The sequence below is a fragment of the Oncorhynchus masou genome, chromosome 9 (assembly GCF_036934945.1).
Source record: "Oncorhynchus masou masou isolate Uvic2021 chromosome 9, UVic_Omas_1.1, whole genome shotgun sequence".
Classification (NCBI taxonomy): domain Eukaryota; kingdom Metazoa; phylum Chordata; class Actinopteri; order Salmoniformes; family Salmonidae; genus Oncorhynchus; species Oncorhynchus masou.
The window spans coordinates 78,544,274-78,564,273 of record NC_088220.1 but is presented as its reverse complement, the minus strand read 5'-3'; the positions used below and the strand labels follow the sequence as shown (position 1 = coordinate 78,564,273).

General features: G+C 45.2%; 1 pseudogene; it reads left to right on the top strand.

The window, feature by feature from the left end:
• Positions 1–20,000, top strand: part of LOC135546651 (glutamate receptor 4-like) — a 196,661-nt pseudogene that overhangs the window by 119,893 nt on the left and 56,768 nt on the right.

The window sequence follows — 20,000 nt, the reverse complement described above, 5'->3', positions numbered from 1 at the left end:
ATTCTCTAGATCCTAATACACAGTACAGTTCAGCATCTGTTCTCTAGATCCTCATACACAGTACAGTTCACCATCTGTTCTCTAGATCCTAATACACAGTATAGTTCACCATCTGTTCTCTAGATCCTAATACACAGTACAGTTCACCATCTGTTCTCTAGATCCTCATACACAGTACAGTTCACCATCTGTTCTCTAGATCCTCATACACAGTACAGTTCAGCATCTGTTCTCTAGATCCTAATACACAGTACAGTTCACCATCTGTTCTCTAGATCCTAATACACAGTACAGTTCACCATCTGTTCTCTAGATCCTCATACACAGTACAGTACACCATCTGTTCTCTAGATCCTAATACACAGTACAGTACACCATCTGTTCTCTAGATCCTCATACACAGTACAGTACACCATATGTTCTCTAGATCCTAATACACAGTACAGTATACCCTCTGTTATCTAGATCCTAATAGACAGTACAGTTCACCATCTGTTCTCTAGATCCTCATACACAGTACAGTACACCATCTGTTATCTAGATCCTCATACACAGTACAGTTCACCATCTGTTCTCTAGATCCTCATACACAGTACAGTTCACCATCTGTTCTCTAGGTCCTCATACACAGTACAGTTCACCATCTGTTCTCTAGATCCTAATACACAGTACAGTACACCATCTGTTCTCTAGATCCTCATACACAGTACAGTTCACCATCTGTTCTCTAGATCCTAATACACAGTACAGTTCACCATCTGTTCTCTAGATCCTCATACACAGTACAGTTCAGCATCTGTTCTCTAGATCCTCATACACAGTACAGTTCAGCATCTGTTCTCTAGATCCTCATACACAGTACAGTACACCATCTGTTCTCTAGATCCTAATACACAGTACAGTATACCCTCTGTTATCTAGATCCTAATACACAGTACAGTTCACCATCTGTTCTCTAGATCCTCATACACAGTACAGTTCACCATCTGTTCTCTAGATCCTCATACACAGTACAGTTCACCATCTGTTCTCTAGATCCTCATACACAGTACAGTTCACCATCTGTTCTCTAGATCCTAATACACAGTACAGTATACCATCTGTTCTCTAGATCCTCATACACAGTACAGTTCACCATCTGTTCTCTAGATCCTAATACACAGTACAGTTCACCATCTGTTCTCTAGATCCTCATACACAGTACAGTTCACCATCTGTTCTCTAGATCCTCATACACAGTACAGTTCACCATCTGTTCTCTAGATCCTAATACACAGTACAGTACACCATCTATTCTCTAGATCATCATACACAGTACAGTTCACCATCTGTTCTCTAGATCCTAATACACAGTACAGTACACCATCTATTCTCTAGATCCTAATACACAGTACAGTTCAGCATCTGTTCTCTAGATCCTCATACACAGTACAGTTCACCATCTGTTCTCTAGATCCTAATACACAGTATAGTTCACCATCTGTTCTCTAGATCCTAATACACAGTACAGTTCACCATCTGTTCTCTAGATCCTCATACACAGTACAGTTCACCATCTGTTCTCTAGATCCTCATACACAGTACAGTTCACCATCTGTTCTCTAGATCCTCATACACAGTACAGTTCACCATCTGTTCTCTAGATCCTCATACACAGTACAGTATACCATCTGTTCTCTAGATCCTCATACACAGTACAGTTCACCATCTGTTCTCTTGATCCTCATACACAGTACAGTTCACCATCTGTTCTCTAGATCCTCATACACAGTACAGTTCACCATCTGTTCTCTAGATCCTCATACACAGTACAGTATACCATCTGTTCTCTAGATCCTCATACACAGTACAGTATACCATCTGTTCTCTAGATCCTAATACACAGTACAGTTCACCATCTGTTCTCTAGATCCTCATACACAGTACAGTTCACCATCTGTTCTCTAGATCCTCATACACAGTACAGTATACCATCTGTTCTCTAGATCCTCATACACAGTACAGTTCACCATCTGTTCTCTAGATCCTCATACACAGTACAGTTCACCATCTGTTCTCTAGATCCTAATACACAGTACAGTACACCATCTGTTCTCTAGATCCTCATACACAGTACAGTTCACCATCTGTTCTCTAGATCCTAATACACAGTACAGTACACCATATGTTATCTAGATCCTAATACACAGTACAGTTCACCATCTGTTCTCTAGATCCTAATACACAGTACAGTATACCATCTGTTCTCTAGATCCTCATACACAGTACAGTATACCATTTGTTCTCTAGATCCTCATACACAGTACAGTACACCATCTGTTCTCTAGATCCTCATACACAGTACAGTACACCATCTGTTCTCTAGATCCTCATACACAGTACAGTTCACCATCTGTTCTCTAGATCCTAATACACAGTACAGTACACCATCTATTCTCTAGATCCTAATACACAGTACAGTTCAGCATCTGTTCTCTAGATCCTCATACACAGTACAGTTCACCATCTGTTCTCTAGATCCTAATACACAGTATAGTTCACCATCTGTTCTCTAGATCCTAATACACAGTACAGTTCACCATCTGTTCTCTAGATCCTCATACACAGTACAGTTCACCATCTGTTCTCTAGATCCTCATACACAGTACAGTTCACCATCTGTTCTCTAGATCCTCATACACAGTACAGTATACCATATGTTCTCTAGATCCTCATACACAGTACAGTTCACCATCTGTTCTCTAGATCCTAATACACAGTACAGTTCAGCATCTGTTCTCTAGATCCTAATACACAGTACAGTTCACCATCTGTTCTCTAGATCCTCATACACAGTACAGTTCACCATCTGTTCTCTAGATCCTCATACACAGTACAGTATACCATCTGTTCTCTAGATCCTCATACACAGTACAGTTCACCATCTGTTCTCTAGATCCTCATACACAGTACAGTTCACCATCTGTTCTCTAGATCCTCAGATCCCATCTGTTCTCTATCCTCATACACAGTACAGTATCACCATCTGTTCTCTAGATCCTCATACACAGTACAGTTCACCATCTGTTCTCTAGATCCTCATACACAGTACAGTACACCATCTGTTCTCTAGATCCTCATACACAGTACAGTACACCATCTGTTCTCTAGATCCTCATACACAGTACAGTTCACCATCTGTTCTCTAGATCCTCATTCACAGTACAGTTCACCATCTGTTCTCTAGATCCTCATACACAGTACAGTATACCATCTGTTCTCTAGATCCTCATACACAGTACAGTACACCATATGTTCTCTAGATCCTCATAAACAGTACAGTACACCATCTGGTCTCTAGATCCTCATACACAGTACAGTTCAGCATCTGTTCTCTAGATCCTCATTCACAGTACAGTTCACATCTGTTCTCTAGATCCTCATACAGTACAGTATACCATCTGTTCTCTAGATCCTCATACACAGTACAGTTCACCATCTGTTCTCTAGATCCTCATACACAGTACAGTTCACCATCTGTTGTCTAGATCCTCATACACAGTACAGTACACCATCTGTTCTCTAGATCCTCATACACAGTACAGTACACCATCTGTTCTCTAGATCCTCATACACAGTACAGTTCACCATCTGTTCTCTAGATCCTCATACACAGTACAGTACACCATCTGTTCTCTAGATCCTCATACACAGTACAGTTCACCATCTGTTCTCTAGATCCTCATACACAGTACAGTTCACCATCTGTTCTCTAGATCCTAATACACAGTACAGTACACCATCTGTTCTCTAGATCCTCATACACAGTACAGTTCACCATCTGTTCTCTAGATCCTAATACACAGTACAGTTCACCATCTGTTCTCTAGATCCTCATACACAGTACAGTTCAGCATCTGTTCTCTAGATCCTCATACACAGTACAGTTCAGCATCTGTTCTCTAGATCCTCATACACAGTACAGTACACCATCTGTTCTCTAGATCCTAATACACAGTACAGTATACCCTCTGTTATCTAGATCCTAATACACAGTACAGTTCACCATCTGTTCTCTAGATCCTCATACACAGTACAGTTCACCATCTGTTCTCTAGATCCTCATACACAGTACAGTTCACCATCTGTTCTCTAGATCCTCATACACAGTACAGTTCACCATCTGTTCTCTAGATCCTAATACACAGTACAGTATACCATCTGTTCTCTAGATCCTCATACACAGTACAGTTCACCATCTGTTCTCTAGATCCTCATACACAGTACAGTTCACCATCTGTTCTCTAGATCCTAATACACAGTACAGTTCACCATCTGTTCTCTAGATCCTCATACACAGTAGAGTTCACCATCTGTTCTCTAGATCCTCATACACAGTACAGTTCACCATCTGTTCTCTAGATCCTAATACACAGTACAGTACACCATCTATTCTCTAGATCCTCATACACAGTACAGTTCACCATCTGTTCTCTAGATCCTAATACACAGTACAGTACACCATCTATTCTCTAGATCCTAATACACAGTACAGTTCAGCATCTGTTCTCTAGATCCTCATACACAGTACAGTTCACCATCTGTTCTCTAGATCCTAATACACAGTATAGTTCACCATCTGTTCTCTAGATCCTAATACACAGTACAGTTCACCATCTGTTCTCTAGATCCTCATACACAGTACAGTTCACCATCTGTTCTCTAGATCCTCATACACAGTACAGTTCAGCATCTGTTCTCTAGATCCTAATACACAGTACAGTTCACCATCTGTTCTCTAGATCCTAATACACAGTACAGTTCACCATCTGTTCTCTAGATCCTCATACACAGTACAGTACACCATCTGTTCTCTAGATCCTAATACACAGTACAGTACACCATCTGTTCTCTAGATCCTCATACACAGTACAGTACACCATATGTTCTCTAGATCCTAATACACAGTACAGTATACCCTCTGTTATCTAGATCCTAATAGACAGTACAGTTCACCATCTGTTCTCTAGATCCTCATACACAGTACAGTACACCATCTGTTATCTAGATCCTCATACACAGTACAGTTCACCATCTGTTCTCTAGATCCTCATACACAGTACAGTTCACCATCTGTTCTCTAGGTCCTCATACACAGTACAGTTCACCATCTGTTCTCTAGATCCTAATACACAGTACAGTACACCATCTGTTCTCTAGATCCTCATACACAGTACAGTTCACCATCTGTTCTCTAGATCCTAATACACAGTACAGTTCACCATCTGTTCTCTAGATCCTCATACACAGTACAGTTCAGCATCTGTTCTCTAGATCCTCATACACAGTACAGTTCAGCATCTGTTCTCTAGATCCTCATACACAGTACAGTACACCATCTGTTCTCTAGATCCTAATACACAGTACAGTATACCCTCTGTTATCTAGATCCTAATACACAGTACAGTTCACCATCTGTTCTCTAGATCCTCATACACAGTACAGTTCACCATCTGTTCTCTAGATCCTCATACACAGTACAGTTCACCATCTGTTCTCTAGATCCTCATACACAGTACAGTTCACCATCTGTTCTCTAGATCCTAATACACAGTACAGTATACCATCTGTTCTCTAGATCCTCATACACAGTACAGTTCACCATCTGTTCTCTAGATCCTAATACACAGTACAGTTCACCATCTGTTCTCTAGATCCTCATACACAGTACAGTTCACCATCTGTTCTCTAGATCCTCATACACAGTACAGTTCACCATCTGTTCTCTAGATCCTAATACACAGTACAGTACACCATCTATTCTCTAGATCATCATACACAGTACAGTTCACCATCTGTTCTATAGATCCTAATACACAGTACAGTACACCATCTATTCTCTAGATCCTAATACACAGTACAGTTCACCATCTGTTCTCTAGATCCTAATACACAGTACAGTACACCATCTATTCTCTAGATCCTCATACACAGTACAGTTCACCATCTGTTCTCTAGATCCTCATACACAGTACAGTACACCATCTGTTATCTAGATCCTCATACACAGTACAGTTCACCATCTGTTCTCTAGATCCTCATACACAGTACAGTTCACCATCTGTTCTCTAGGTCCTCATACACAGTACAGTTCACCATCTGTTCTCTAGATCCTAATGCACAGTACAGTACACCATCTGTTCTCTAGATCCTCATACACAGTACAGTTCACCATCTGTTCTCTAGATCCTAATACACAGTACAGTTCACCATCTGTTCTCTAGATCCTCATACACAGTACAGTTCAGCATCTGTTCTCTAGATCCTCATACACAGTACAGTTCAGCATCTGTTCTCTAGATCCTCATACACAGTACAGTACACCATCTGTTCTCTAGATCCTAATACACAGTACAGTATACCCTCTGTTATCTAGATCCTAATACACAGTACAGTTCACCATCTGTTCTCTAGATCCTCATACACAGTACAGTTCACCATCTGTTCTCTAGATCCTCATACACAGTACAGTTCACCATCTGTTCTCTAGATCCTCATACACAGTACAGTTCACCATCTGTTCTCTAGATCCTAATACACAGTACAGTATACCATCTGTTCTCTAGATCCTCATACACAGTACAGTTCACCATCTGTTCTCTAGATCCTAATACACAGTACAGTTCACCATCTGTTCTCTAGATCCTCATACACAGTACAGTTCACCATCTGTTCTCTAGATCCTCATACACAGTACAGTTCACCATCTGTTCTCTAGATCCTAATACACAGTACAGTACACCATCTATTCTCTAGATCATCATACACAGTACAGTTCACCATCTGTTCTATAGATCCTAATACACAGTACAGTACACCATCTATTCTCTAGATCCTAATACACAGTACAGTTCAGCATCTGTTCTCTAGATCCTCATACACAGTACAGTTCACCATCTGTTCTCTAGATCCTAATACACAGTATAGTTCACCATCTGTTCTCTAGATCCTAATACACAGTACAGTTCACCATCTGTTCTCTAGATCCTCATACACAGTACAGTTCACCATCTGTTCTCTAGATCCTCATACACAGTACAGTTCACCATCTGTTCTCTAGATCCTCATACACAGTACAGTTCACCATCTGTTCTCTAGATCCTCATACACAGTACAGTATACCATCTGTTCTCTAGATCCTCATACACAGTACAGTTCACCATCTGTTCTCTTGATCCTCATACACAGTACAGTTCACCATCTGTTCTCTAGATCCTCATACACAGTACAGTTCACCATCTGTTCTCTAGATCCTCATACACAGTACAGTATACCATCTGTTCTCTAGATCCTCATACACAGTACAGTATACCATCTGTTCTCTAGATCCTAATACACAGTACAGTTCACCATCTGTACTCTAGATCCTCATACACAGTACAGTTCACCATCTGTTCTCTAGATCCTCATACACAGTACAGTATACCATCTGTTCTCTAGATCCTCATACACAGTACAGTTCACCATCTGTTCTCTAGATCCTCATACACAGTACAGTTCACCATCTGTTCTCTAGATCCTAATACACAGTACAGTACACCATCTGTACTCTAGATCCTCATACACAGTACAGTTCACCATCTGTTCTCTAGATCCTAATACACAGTACAGTACACCATATGTTATCTAGATCCTCATACACAGTACAGTACACCATCTGTTCTCTAGATCCTCATACACAGTACAGTATACCATTTGTTCTCTAGATCCTCATACACAGTGCAGTACACCATCTGTTCTCTAGATCCTCATACACAGTACAGTACACCATCTGTTCTCTAGATCCTCATACACAGTACAGTTCACCATCTGTTCTCTAGATCCTAATACACAGTACAGTACACCATCTATTCTCTAGATCCTAATACACAGTACAGTTCAGCATCTGTTCTCTAGATCCTCATACACAGTACAGTTCACCATCTGTTCTCTAGATCCTAATACACAGTATAGTTCACCATCTGTTCTCTAGATCCTAATACACAGTACAGTTCACCATCTGTTCTCTAGATCCTCATACACAGTACAGTTCAGCATCTGTTCTCTAGATCCTCATACACAGTACAGTTCAGCATCTGTTCTCTAGATCCTCATACACAGTACAGTACACCATCTGTTCTCTAGATCCTAATACACAGTACAGTATACCCTCTGTTATCTAGATCCTAATACACAGTACAGTTCACCATCTGTTCTCTAGATCCTCATACACAGTACAGTTCACCATCTGTTCTCTAGATCCTCATACACAGTACAGTTCACCATCTGTTCTCTAGATCCTCATACACAGTACAGTTCACCATCTGTTCTCTAGATCCTAATACACAGTACAGTATACCATCTGTTCTCTAGATCCTCATACACAGTACAGTTCACCATCTGTTCTCTAGATCCTAATACACAGTACAGTTCACCATCTGTTCTCTAGATCCTCATACACAGTACAGTTCACCATCTGTTCTCTAGATCCTCATACACAGTACAGTTCACCATCTGTTCTCTAGATCCTAATACACAGTACAGTACACCATCTATTCTCTAGATCATCATACACAGTACAGTTCACCATCTGTTCTATAGATCCTAATACACAGTACAGTACACCATCTATTCTCTAGATCCTAATACACAGTACAGTTCAGCATCTGTTCTCTAGATCCTCATACACAGTACAGTTCACCATCTGTTCTCTAGATCCTAATACACAGTATAGTTCACCATCTGTTCTCTAGATCCTAATACACAGTACAGTTCACCATCTGTTCTCTAGATCCTCATACACAGTACACTTCACCATCTGTTCTCTAGATCCTCATACACAGTACAGTTCACCATCTGTTCTCTAGATCCTCATACACAGTACAGTTCACCATCTGTTCTCTAGATCCTCATACACAGTACAGTATACCATCTGTTCTCTAGATCCTCATACACAGTACAGTTCACCATCTGTTCTCTTGATCCTCATACACAGTACAGTTCACCATCTGTTCTCTAGATCCTCATACACAGTACAGTTCACCATCTGTTCTCTAGATCCTCATACACAGTACAGTATACCATCTGTTCTCTAGATCCTCATACACAGTACAGTATACCATCTGTTCTCTAGATCCTAATACACAGTACAGTTCACCATCTGTTCTCTAGATCCTCATACACAGTACAGTTCACCATCTGTTCTCTAGATCCTCATACACAGTACAGTATACCATCTGTTCTCTAGATCCTCATACACAGTACAGTTCACCATCTGTTCTCTAGATCCTCATACACAGTACAGTTCACCATCTGTTCTCTAGATCCTAATACACAGTACAGTACACCATCTGTTCTCTAGATCCTCATACACAGTACAGTTCACCATCTGTTCTCTAGATCCTAATACACAGTACAGTACACCATATGTTATCTAGATCCTCATACACAGTACAGTACACCATCTGTTCTCTAGATCCTCATACACAGTACAGTATACCATTTGTTCTCTAGATCCTCATACACAGTGCAGTACACCATCTGTTCTCTAGATCCTCATACACAGTACAGTACACCATCTGTTCTCTAGATCCTCATACACAGTACAGTTCACCATCTGTTCTCTAGATCCTAATACACAGTACAGTACACCATCTATTCTCTAGATCCTAATACACAGTACAGTTCAGCATCTGTTCTCTAGATCCTCATACACAGTACAGTTCACCATCTGTTCTCTAGATCCTAATACACAGTATAGTTCACCATCTGTTCTCTAGATCCTAATACACAGTACAGTTCACCATCTGTTCTCTAGATCCTCATACACAGTACAGTTCACCATCTGTTCTCTAGATCCTCATACACAGTACAGTTCACCATCTGTTCTCTAGATCCTCATACACAGTACAGTATACCATATGTTCTCTAGATCCTCATACACAGTACAGTTCACCATCTGTTCTCTAGATCCTAATACACAGTACAGTTCAGCATCTGTTCTCTAGATCCTAATACACAGTACAGTTCACCATCTGTTCTCTAGATCCTCATACACAGTACAGTTCACCATCTGTTCTCTAGATCCTCATACACAGTACAGTATACCATCTGTTCTCTAGATCCTCATACACAGTACAGTTCACCATCTGTTCTCTAGATCCTCATACACAGTACAGTTCACCATCTGTTCTCTAGATCCTCATACACAGTACAGTATACCATCTGTTCTCTAGATCCTCATACACAGTGCAGTTCACCATCTGTTCTCTAGATCCTCATACACAGTACAGTTCACCATCTGTTCTCTAGATCCTAATACACAGTACAGTACACCATATGTTCTCTAGATCCTCATACACAGTACAGTTCACCATCTGTTCTCTAGATCCTCATACACAGTACAGTTCACCATCTGTTCTCTAGATCCTAATACACAGTACAGTATACCATCTGTTCTCTAGATCCTCATACACAGTACAGTTCAGCATCTGTTCTCTAGATCCTCATTCACAGTACAGTTCACCATCTGTTCTCTAGATCCTCATACACAGTACAGTATACCATCTGTTCTCTAGATCCTCATACACAGTACAGTACACCATATGTTCTCTAGATCCTCATAAACAATACAGTACACCATCTGGTCTCTAGATCCTCATACACAGTACAGTTCAGCATCTGTTCTCTAGATCCTCATTCACAGTACAGTTCACCATCTGTTCTCTAGATCCTCATACACAGTACAGTATACCATCTGTTCTCTAGATCCTCATACACAGTACAGTTCACCATCTGTTCTCTAGATCCTCATACACAGTACAGTTCACCATCTGTTGTCTAGATCCTCATACACAGTACAGTACACCATCTGTTCTCTAGATCCTCATAAACAATACAGTACACCATCTGTTCTCTAGATCCTCATACACAGTACAGTTCACCATCTGTTCTCTAGATCCTCATACACAGTACAGTACACCATCTGTTCTCTAGATCCTCATAAACAATACAGTACACCATCTGGTCTCTAGATCACACAGTACAGTACATTCGGATTCATATTTTAAGATGGTCCCTTTTGTACCGTCTAATAAAATGGAATAAGATGCATATTATGTACCTTCACAACAGATGGCATGAAATATGAACTCAGCTCGGGTTTAGACTGTTGATGAGATGATTTTAGTGTGGATTATGCCTTTAAGACCTAACTATGGGTTTGTAGGTTGGAGCAGCACGGCTATGTTTGGTAGAATCTTTGTCTGTGTTTGTGACTTCATTAAGAAGAGAGATCTCAGAGGGGCTGCTAATGTGTGTATGATAATGAGGTTTAGAAAAATACATGTGCTTTGATGCTTGGACAACATGTACAAATGTGACAAGATTCTGCGTTAAAGATAATGTACATTCTAGTAATGTTTAGCCACTTGATAAATGCAAATTTAGGCACATCAGGCTTGATTCTACCTTGAGATCCGTGTGAGTAACTCAGATATTCACACAACTCTCCCATTTACATTGAGTTACAGTGTCGTGTACACGCCTCAAGTTAGGACATAGCCCAGTATGGCTTGAGATGTGTTTCTTTGGTGATATCATTCTAGACTAATGGTATGTAACTGATACAATGTAAACATGTCTCTAAAAATGTTATGCGTTTATATTTCCCCCTTTGATTTGTGTAAAAACAACGTGTTTCATTTCATGTGACCTATTTCCCTGTGTGCTTTATTCTGGCAGGTTCCTTGGTGAGCCAGGAATGAAGTCTCTTGAAATGTATCAATTTCACTTGTAAATTAACATTATAAATGAAAACGTGTACGTGAATTTTATTTTTTTTATTTTATATTTCATGTAATGTTTATACACCTATTTCAATGAATTTGATAGATGTAAAAACCATTTGAAAGCCTATGAGTGTGAATACTATAATAGCTTCCTTTCACGTTTCATACCTTCAATCATTTGAATCTGGGAGTTGAATCTGCTACGTCAGACGATTGTTCTGTAGACTAGAGGAAGAGGCCTCAGGCCTTGTACCACCTGTGTGTCTCTCTGGAACTCCACCCTCCTGATAGATGTGCGTGTCAGTCAGGGTGTGTGTGTGTTTGCCTGCCCGTGTGTGTTCTTACTGCTCATTTCTCCTGTTTGAGGTGTAAAGGTTCTCTCCAGACACAGAATTCAGCTTCTCTGTGTATCTTCCTCCAGACCTGCGACCTCTCCAATCTATAGCTGCTGACCTCTCTCTTCTACCATTCTGCCGTTCACTTGTTCTTTTTAACATACATCATCTGTGTGGAGCTTGTTTCTTCAAAAGGAGGTGCTTAGTCTTAGAGGGAAGACAGAGTACATAAACTTGGCACCAGTCACAGACTATGATGATATACAACAGTGCTCCTCACACAGTGGCCTTTTAAAATGCCCTGTAATATTTTCTTTGGTTGCCATAGAATGTATGTTTTGTCTCAGTCACTGTGATACCGTCATCCAGTGGAGGCTTTGGCGCCGGGTGAATGTCATTCCAAAAAGCTCCTCCCTCTCCAAAATAGGCCCCCGGTTTGTTAGTCAGTGGTCAGTGTGAGTTCATTGGTCAGTTTGACCTCCCCGCACCACCCTCTCTGTCTCTGATTGGTGTGTTTGTGGATGTAGGAAGGTCCGTATGTGATGCTGAAGAAGAACTGGGAGATGTTTGAGGGGAATGACCAGTTCGAGGGCTACTGCGTGGACTTGGCCTCAGAGATCGCCAAACACATCGGCATCAAGTACAAGATCGCCATCGTCCCTGACGGCAAGTACGGAGCCAGAGACCCCGAGACCAAGATCTGGAATGGCATGGTGGGAGAACTGGTCTATGGGGTAAGGATGGAGAGAGAACTGGTCTATGGGGTAAGGATGGAGAGAGGAAGGGCATGGTGGGAGAACTGGTCTATGGGGTAAGGATGGTGGGAGAACTGGTCTATGGGGTAAGGATGGAGAGAGGAATGGCATGGTGGGAGAACTGGTCTATGGGGTAAGGATGGTGGGAGAACTGGTCTATGGGGTAAGGATGGAGAGAGGAAGGGGATGGAGGGAGGGAGGAATGGCATGGTGGGAGAACTGGTCTATGGGGTAAGGATGGAGAGAGAACTGGTCTATGGGGTAAGGATGGAGAGAGGAATGGCATGGTGGGAGAACTGGTCTATGGGGTAAGGATGGTGGGAGAACTGGTCTATGGGGTAAGGATGGAGAGAGGAAGGGGATGGAGGGAGGGAGGAATGGCATGGTGGGAGAACTGGTCTATGGGGTAAGGATGGAGAGAGGAATGGCATGGTGGGAGAACTGGTCTATGGGGTAAGGATGGAGAGAGGAGTGGCATGGTGGGAGAACTGGTCTATGGGGTAAGGATGGAGAGAGGAATGGCATGGTGGGAGAACTGGTCTATGGGGTAAGGATGGTGGGAGGACTGGTCTATGGGGTAAGGATGGAGGGAGGAATGGCATGGTGGGAGAACTGGTCTATGGGGTAAGGATGGAGGGAGGAATGGCATGGTGGGAGAACTGGTCTATGGGGTAAGGATTGAGAGAGGAAGGGGATGGAGGGAGGGAGGGAGGAATGGATGGTGGGAGAACTGGTCTATGGGGTAAGGATGGAGAGAGGAATGGCATGGTGGGAGAACTGGTCTATGGGGTAAGGATGGAGAGAGGAAGGGGATGGAGGGAGGGAGGAATGGATGGTGGGAGAACTGGTCTATGGGGTAAGGATGGAGAGAGGAATGGCATGGTGGGAAAACTGGTCTATGGGGTAAGGATGGAGAGAGGAAGGGGATGGAGGGAGGGAGGAATGGATGGTGGGAGAACTGGTCTATGGGGTAAGGATGGAGAGAGGAATGGCATGGTGGGAGAACTGGTCTATGGGGTAAGGATGGAGAGAGGAAGGGGATGGAGGGAGGGAGGAATGGATGGAGGGACAACTGGTCTATGGGGTAAGGATGGAGAGAGGAAGGGGATGGAGGGAGGGAGGAATGGATGGAGGGACAACTGGTCTATGGGGTAAGGATGGAGAGAGGAAGGGGATGGAGGGAGGGAGGAATGGCATGGTGGGAGAACTGGTCTATGGGGTAAGGATGGAGATAGGAAGGGGATGGAGGGAGGGAGAACTGGTCTATGGGGTAAGGATGGAGAGAGGAAGGGGATGGAGGGAGGGAGGAATGGATGGAGGGAGAACTGGTCTATGGGGTAAGGATTGAGAGAGGAAGGGGAGGGAGGGAGGGAGGAATGGATGGAGGGACAACTGGTCTATGGGGTAAGGATTGAGAGAGGAAGGGGATGGAGGGAGGGAGGAATGGATGGAGGGACAACTGGTCTATGGGGTAAGGATGGAGAGAGGAAGGGGATGGAGGGAGGGAGGAATGGATGGAGGGACAACTGGTCTATGGGGTAAGGATGGAGATAGGAAGGGGATGGAGGGAGGGAGAACTGGTCTATGGGGTAAGGATGGAGAGAGGAAGGGGATGGAGGGAGGGAGGAATGGATGGAGGGAGAACTGGTCTATGGGGTAAGGATGTAGATAGGAAGGGGATGGAGGGAGGGAGGAATGGATGGAGGGACAACTGGTCTATGGGGTAAGGATTGAGAGAGGAATGGCATGGTGGGAGAACTGGTCTATGGGGTAAGGATGGAGAGAGGAAGGGGATGGAGGGAGGGAGGAATGGATGGAGGGACAACTGGTCTATGGGGTAAGGATGGAGAGAGGAAGGGGAGGGAGGGAGGGAGGAATGGATGTAGGGAGAACTGGTCTATGGGGTAAGGATGGAGATAGGAAGGGGATGGAGGGAGGGAGAACTGGTCTATGGGGTAAGGATGGAGATAGGAAGGGGATGGAGGGAGGGAGAACTGGTCTATGGGGTAAGGATGGAGAGAGGAAGGGGATGGATGGAGAGAGGAATGGATGGATGGATATATAGATGGATTTTGGAAATGTATACTTTTATTTCCTTATCTTTAGAGTTTGATGTAGCTATACTTGGGCTCCCGAGTGGTGCAGAGGTCCAAGGCACTGCATCTCAGTGTTAGAGGCGTCACAACAGACACCCTGGTTCACATCCAGGCTGTATTACAACCGGCCATGATTGGGAGTCCCATTGGGCTGCGCACAATTGGCCCAGTGTCGCCGGTGTAGGCCGTAATTGTAAATAAGAATTTGTTCTTAGCCGACATGTCTAGTTAAATAAAGGTTAAATGTACTTCTCTTTTGATTTAGGAGAGTTAGATCTTACTAAACAACGTACATCTACATGGTTAGAGATACTGTCAAAGTACTTTTTAATTAGACAGACAAGACATTTCAACCCATTGCATAATTTGCAGTTCTCCATCACCAGGAGATGTGCCTAAATCAGTATTTCTTCATCCTGGTCCTGGGGACACAAAGGGATACGTTGTAGTTTTTGATTCCTGATTGTTGTAGTTGTAGTTTTTGATTCCTGATTCCACTAATCAACTCATCATCAAACCTTTGATTAGTGGAATCAGGTGTGTAGTGCTGGGGCAAAAACCAAATGCATCCTGGGTCCCCAGGAGCAGGATAAGAAAACACTGGCCTAAAGAACCCGAAATGTGATCCTGATCTCTCAGGCTGATGTAGAAGACTAGCTAATCTTTAACATGGTTCTATAACCCAGGGTTGGTAAATCTACTGTACCCTTGCCCTAACCCATTTGTCTTTCACACTTGTAAACGTTTAACCTCTAGCCCCCGTCCCAGTGTACTCTCTGACCCCTATCTAAATAATAGCTGTCATCTGCTGTCTGTCTCCTATATTGTCCCATGCTGTTATCGCTCCTTCTCATCTTCTATGCGTTGTCTCCAACCCCTATCTAAATAATAGCTGTCATCTGCTGTCTGTCTCCTATATTGTCCCATGCTGTTATCGCTCCCTCTCATCTTCTATGCGTTGTCTCCAACCCCTATCTAAATAATAGCTGTCATCTGCTGTCTGTCTCCTATATTGTCCCATGTTGTTATCGCTCCCTCTCATCTTCTATGCGTTGTCTCTGACCCCTATCTAAATAATAGCTGTCATCTGCTGTCTGTCTCCTATATTGTCCCATGTTGTTATCGCTCCCTCTCATCTTCTATGCGTTCTCTCTGACCCCTATCTAAATAATAGCTGTCATCTGCTGTCTGTCTCCTATATTGTCCCATGCTGTTATCGCTCCCTCTCATCTTCTATGCGTTGTCTCCGACCCCTATCTAAATAATAGCTGTCGTCTGCTGTCTGTCTCCTATATTGTCCCATGTTGTTATCGCTCCCTCTCATCTTCTATGCGTTGTCTCTGACCCCTATCTAAATAATAGCTGTCATCTGCTGTCTGTCTCCTATATTGTCCCATGTTGTTATCGCTCCCTCTCATCTTCTATGCGTTCTCTCTGACCCTTATCTAAATAATAGCTGTCATCTGCTGTCTGTCTCCTATATTGTCCCATGCTGTTATCACTCCCTCTCATCTTCTATGCGTTGTCTCTGACCCCTATCTAAATAATAGCTGTCGTCTGCTGTCTGTCTCCTATATTGTCCCATGCTGTTATCGCTCCCTCTCATCTTCTATGCGTTGTCTCCAACCCCTATCTAAATAATAGCTGTCATCTGCTGTCTGTCTCCTATATTGTCCCATGCTGTTATCGCTCCCTCTCATCTTCTATGCGTTGTCTCCGACCCCTATCTAAATAATAGCTGTCATCTGCTGTCTGTCTCCTATATTGTCCCATGCTGTTATTGCTCCCTCTCATCTTCTATGCGTTGTCTCCAACCCCTATCTAAATAATAGCTGTCGTCTGCTGTCTGTCTCCTAAATAGTCCCATGTTGTTATCGCTCCTTCTCATCTACTGTGCTTAATTTCTCCCATGATTCAGTCATATTTCCTCCAGCTGCCTGCCGGTACTCACATTGGAGCAGTGGCTGCAATCAGTTGATGGCTAATCTACTTTGTACATTTTCTAAAACCAGGCTGCTCACTGACCATATCGGTGGTGTGTGCTTGTGTCTGTGTGTTCTGATTCCTGCGACTGTGCTGTACATGTGTGTGTTCTGATTCCTGCGACTGTGCTGTACATGTGTGTGTTCTCGCTCCGTAAGCACATCTTTACAGAATGAGTCATTACCAATCCCACAGTTCATTCTCTTTGAATAATTCCAAACATTCCCAGTCGTGGCCAATCAGAGATCTGTTCTAGCTGAGGGGAGATAATGTATTTATCTGTTCCTCTGTCTCTCCCTCTGTCTCCCTCTTTCTTTCTTTCTTTCTTTCTTTCTTTCTTTCTTTCTTTCTTTCTCTCTTTCTTTCTTTTTTCTTTCTCTCTCTCTCTCGCACTCTTACTTTTTCTTTCTCCCTCTCGCAATCTTACTTTCTCTCTCTCCCTCCTGCAATCTCACTTTCTCTCTCTCCCTCTCTCTCCCTCTCGCACTTTTACTTTCTCTCTCTCGCTCTTCCTCTTCCTCTCTCACTCTTTCTCCTTCTCTCTCTCTCACACTCTCTCTCTCCTCTCTCTCACTCTTTCTCTCTTCCTCTCTCTCTCTCTCTCTCTCTCTCTCTCTCTCTTTCTCTCTCTCTCTCTCTCTCTCTCTCTCTCTCTCTCACACTCTCTTTCTCTCTCTCACTCACTCCTGTTTTTCTGTCTGGTTTCTCTAATCCTTTCTTCACCTCTTTCTACCCTCTCTAATGTTCACTTCTCTTATTCTTAGTCTTTCTCTTATTCTCTCATTCCCTATCTTCCCTTGTAGGGAGAATGCATAATTGAACAGACATATAGTAGACAGTGTGTTGTTGATTATATGAATTTAATTGTTACTGTAATAAGGATGTTCTCACCCTGGTGTATGTGGTGGATTGAAAGAGAGACCTTCATGGTTGATTTGTATTCTAGTTTTCTGTATCTGGCCTTTATTAATTATTTTCTCTCTCAAATATTCCTTCCCATCGTCCTTTTCCTCCTTTCCTCCCCATCTATCCATCTGTCCCTCTCCCCATCCCTCCCTCTCTCTCCCTCCCCCTCCATCCCTCTCCCCCATTCCTCCATCCATCCCTCCGTCTCCCCCATCCCAATCTCCCTCCCTCCCTCCCTCCCCCTCCATCCCTCTCCCCCATTCCCCCATTCCTCCATCCATCCCACTTTCTCCCCCATCCCATCCCCTCCCCCCTCCCCCCCCCCTCCCTTCCCTCCCTTCCTCCATTCCTCCATCCATCCCTCCGTCTCCCCCCCAATCTCCCTCCCCTCCCTCCCTCCCCATCCCAATCTCCCTCCCTCCCTCCCCCTCCCTCCATCCCCATCCTCCCCCATCCCCCATTCCTCCATCCATCCCCACTCCGTCTCCCCCATCCCAATCTCCCTCCCCCCTCCCTCCCTCCCTCCTCCATCCCTCCCCTCCATCCTCCCCCATTCCTCCATCCATCCCTCCGTCTCCCCCATCCCAATCTCCCTCCCCCTCCCTCCCCCCCATCCCTCCTCCCTCCCCCCTCCCCCATTCCTCCATCCATCCCATCTTTCTCCCCCATCCCAATCTCCTCCCCTCCCTCCCTCCCTCCCCCTCCCTCCCCTCCCCCATTCCTCCATCCATCCCACTTTCTCCCCCATCCCAATCTCCCTCCCCCTACCTCCCTCCCCCTCCATCCTCCTCTCCCCCATTCCTCCATCCATCCCTCCATCTCCCCCATCCCAATCTCCCCCCCCCCTCCCTCCCTCCCCTCCCTCCCCTCCCTCCCTCCCTCCCCTCCATCCCTCTCCCCATTCCTCCATCCATCCCTCCGTCTCCCCCATCCCACTTTCTCCCCCATCCCAATCTCCCTCCCCCCTCCCTCCCTCCCTCTCCCCCATCCTCCATCCATCCCTCAATCTCCCCATCCCTCCATCCATCCCCCTCCCTCCCTCCCTCCCTCTCCCTCCCCTCCCCCCTCCCTCCCTCCCCCTCCATCCCCCTCCCCCCATTCCTCCATCCATCCCACTCCATCTCCCCCATCCCAATCTCCCTCCCCCTCCCTCCCTCCCTCCCTCCCTCCCTCCCCCTCCATCCCTCTCCCCATTCCTCCATCCATCCCTCCGTCCCCCATCCCAATCTCCCTCCCCCTACCTCCCTCCCTCCCTCCCCCTCCATCCCTCCCTCCTCCATCCATCCCTCCATCTCCCCCATCCCATCCCTCCCCCATCCCCCCTCCCCCATCCTCCCCTCCATCCATTCCTCCATCCATCCCTCCCCCCCATCCCAATCCCCCTCCCCCTCCCTCCCTCCCCCATCCCTCCCCTCCCCATCCATCCCTCCCCCCCATTCCTCCATCCATCCCTCCATCTCCCCCATCCCAATCCCCTCCCTCCCCCCTCCCTCCCTCCCCCCCTCCATCCCTCTCCCCCCCCATTCCTCCATCCATCCCTCCATCTCCACCATCCCAATCTCCCTCCCCCTCCATCCTCCCCTCCATCCATCCCTCCATCTCCCCATCCCTCCCTCCCCCCTCCATCCCTCCATCCCCCATTCCTCCATCCATCCCTCCATCCCTCCCCCCATCCCAATCTCCTCCCCCTCCCCCCATCCCTCCCCCCCTTCCTCCATCCCTCCCTCCATCCTCTCCCCCATCCCATCCCCCCCATCCCCCCCCCTCCCTCCCCCTCCCCTCCATCCCTCCCCCCATTCCTCCATCCATCCCTCCATCTCCACCCATCCCAATCCCCCCTCCCTCCCTTCCCCCCTCCCCCCCTCCATCCCTCTCCCCCATTCCTCCATCCATCCCTCCATCTCCACCATCCCAATCTCCCTCCCCCTCCCTCCCTCTCCCCCATTCCTCCATCCCATCCCTCCCCTCCCTCCCTCCCCCCCATTCCTCCATCCATCCCTCCATCTCCCCATCCCAATCTCCCCCTCCCCCCCCCCTCCCTCCCTCCCCCTCCATCCCTCTCCCCCATTCCTCCATCCATCCCTCCCCTCTCCCCCATCCCTCCCTCCCTCCCCCCCT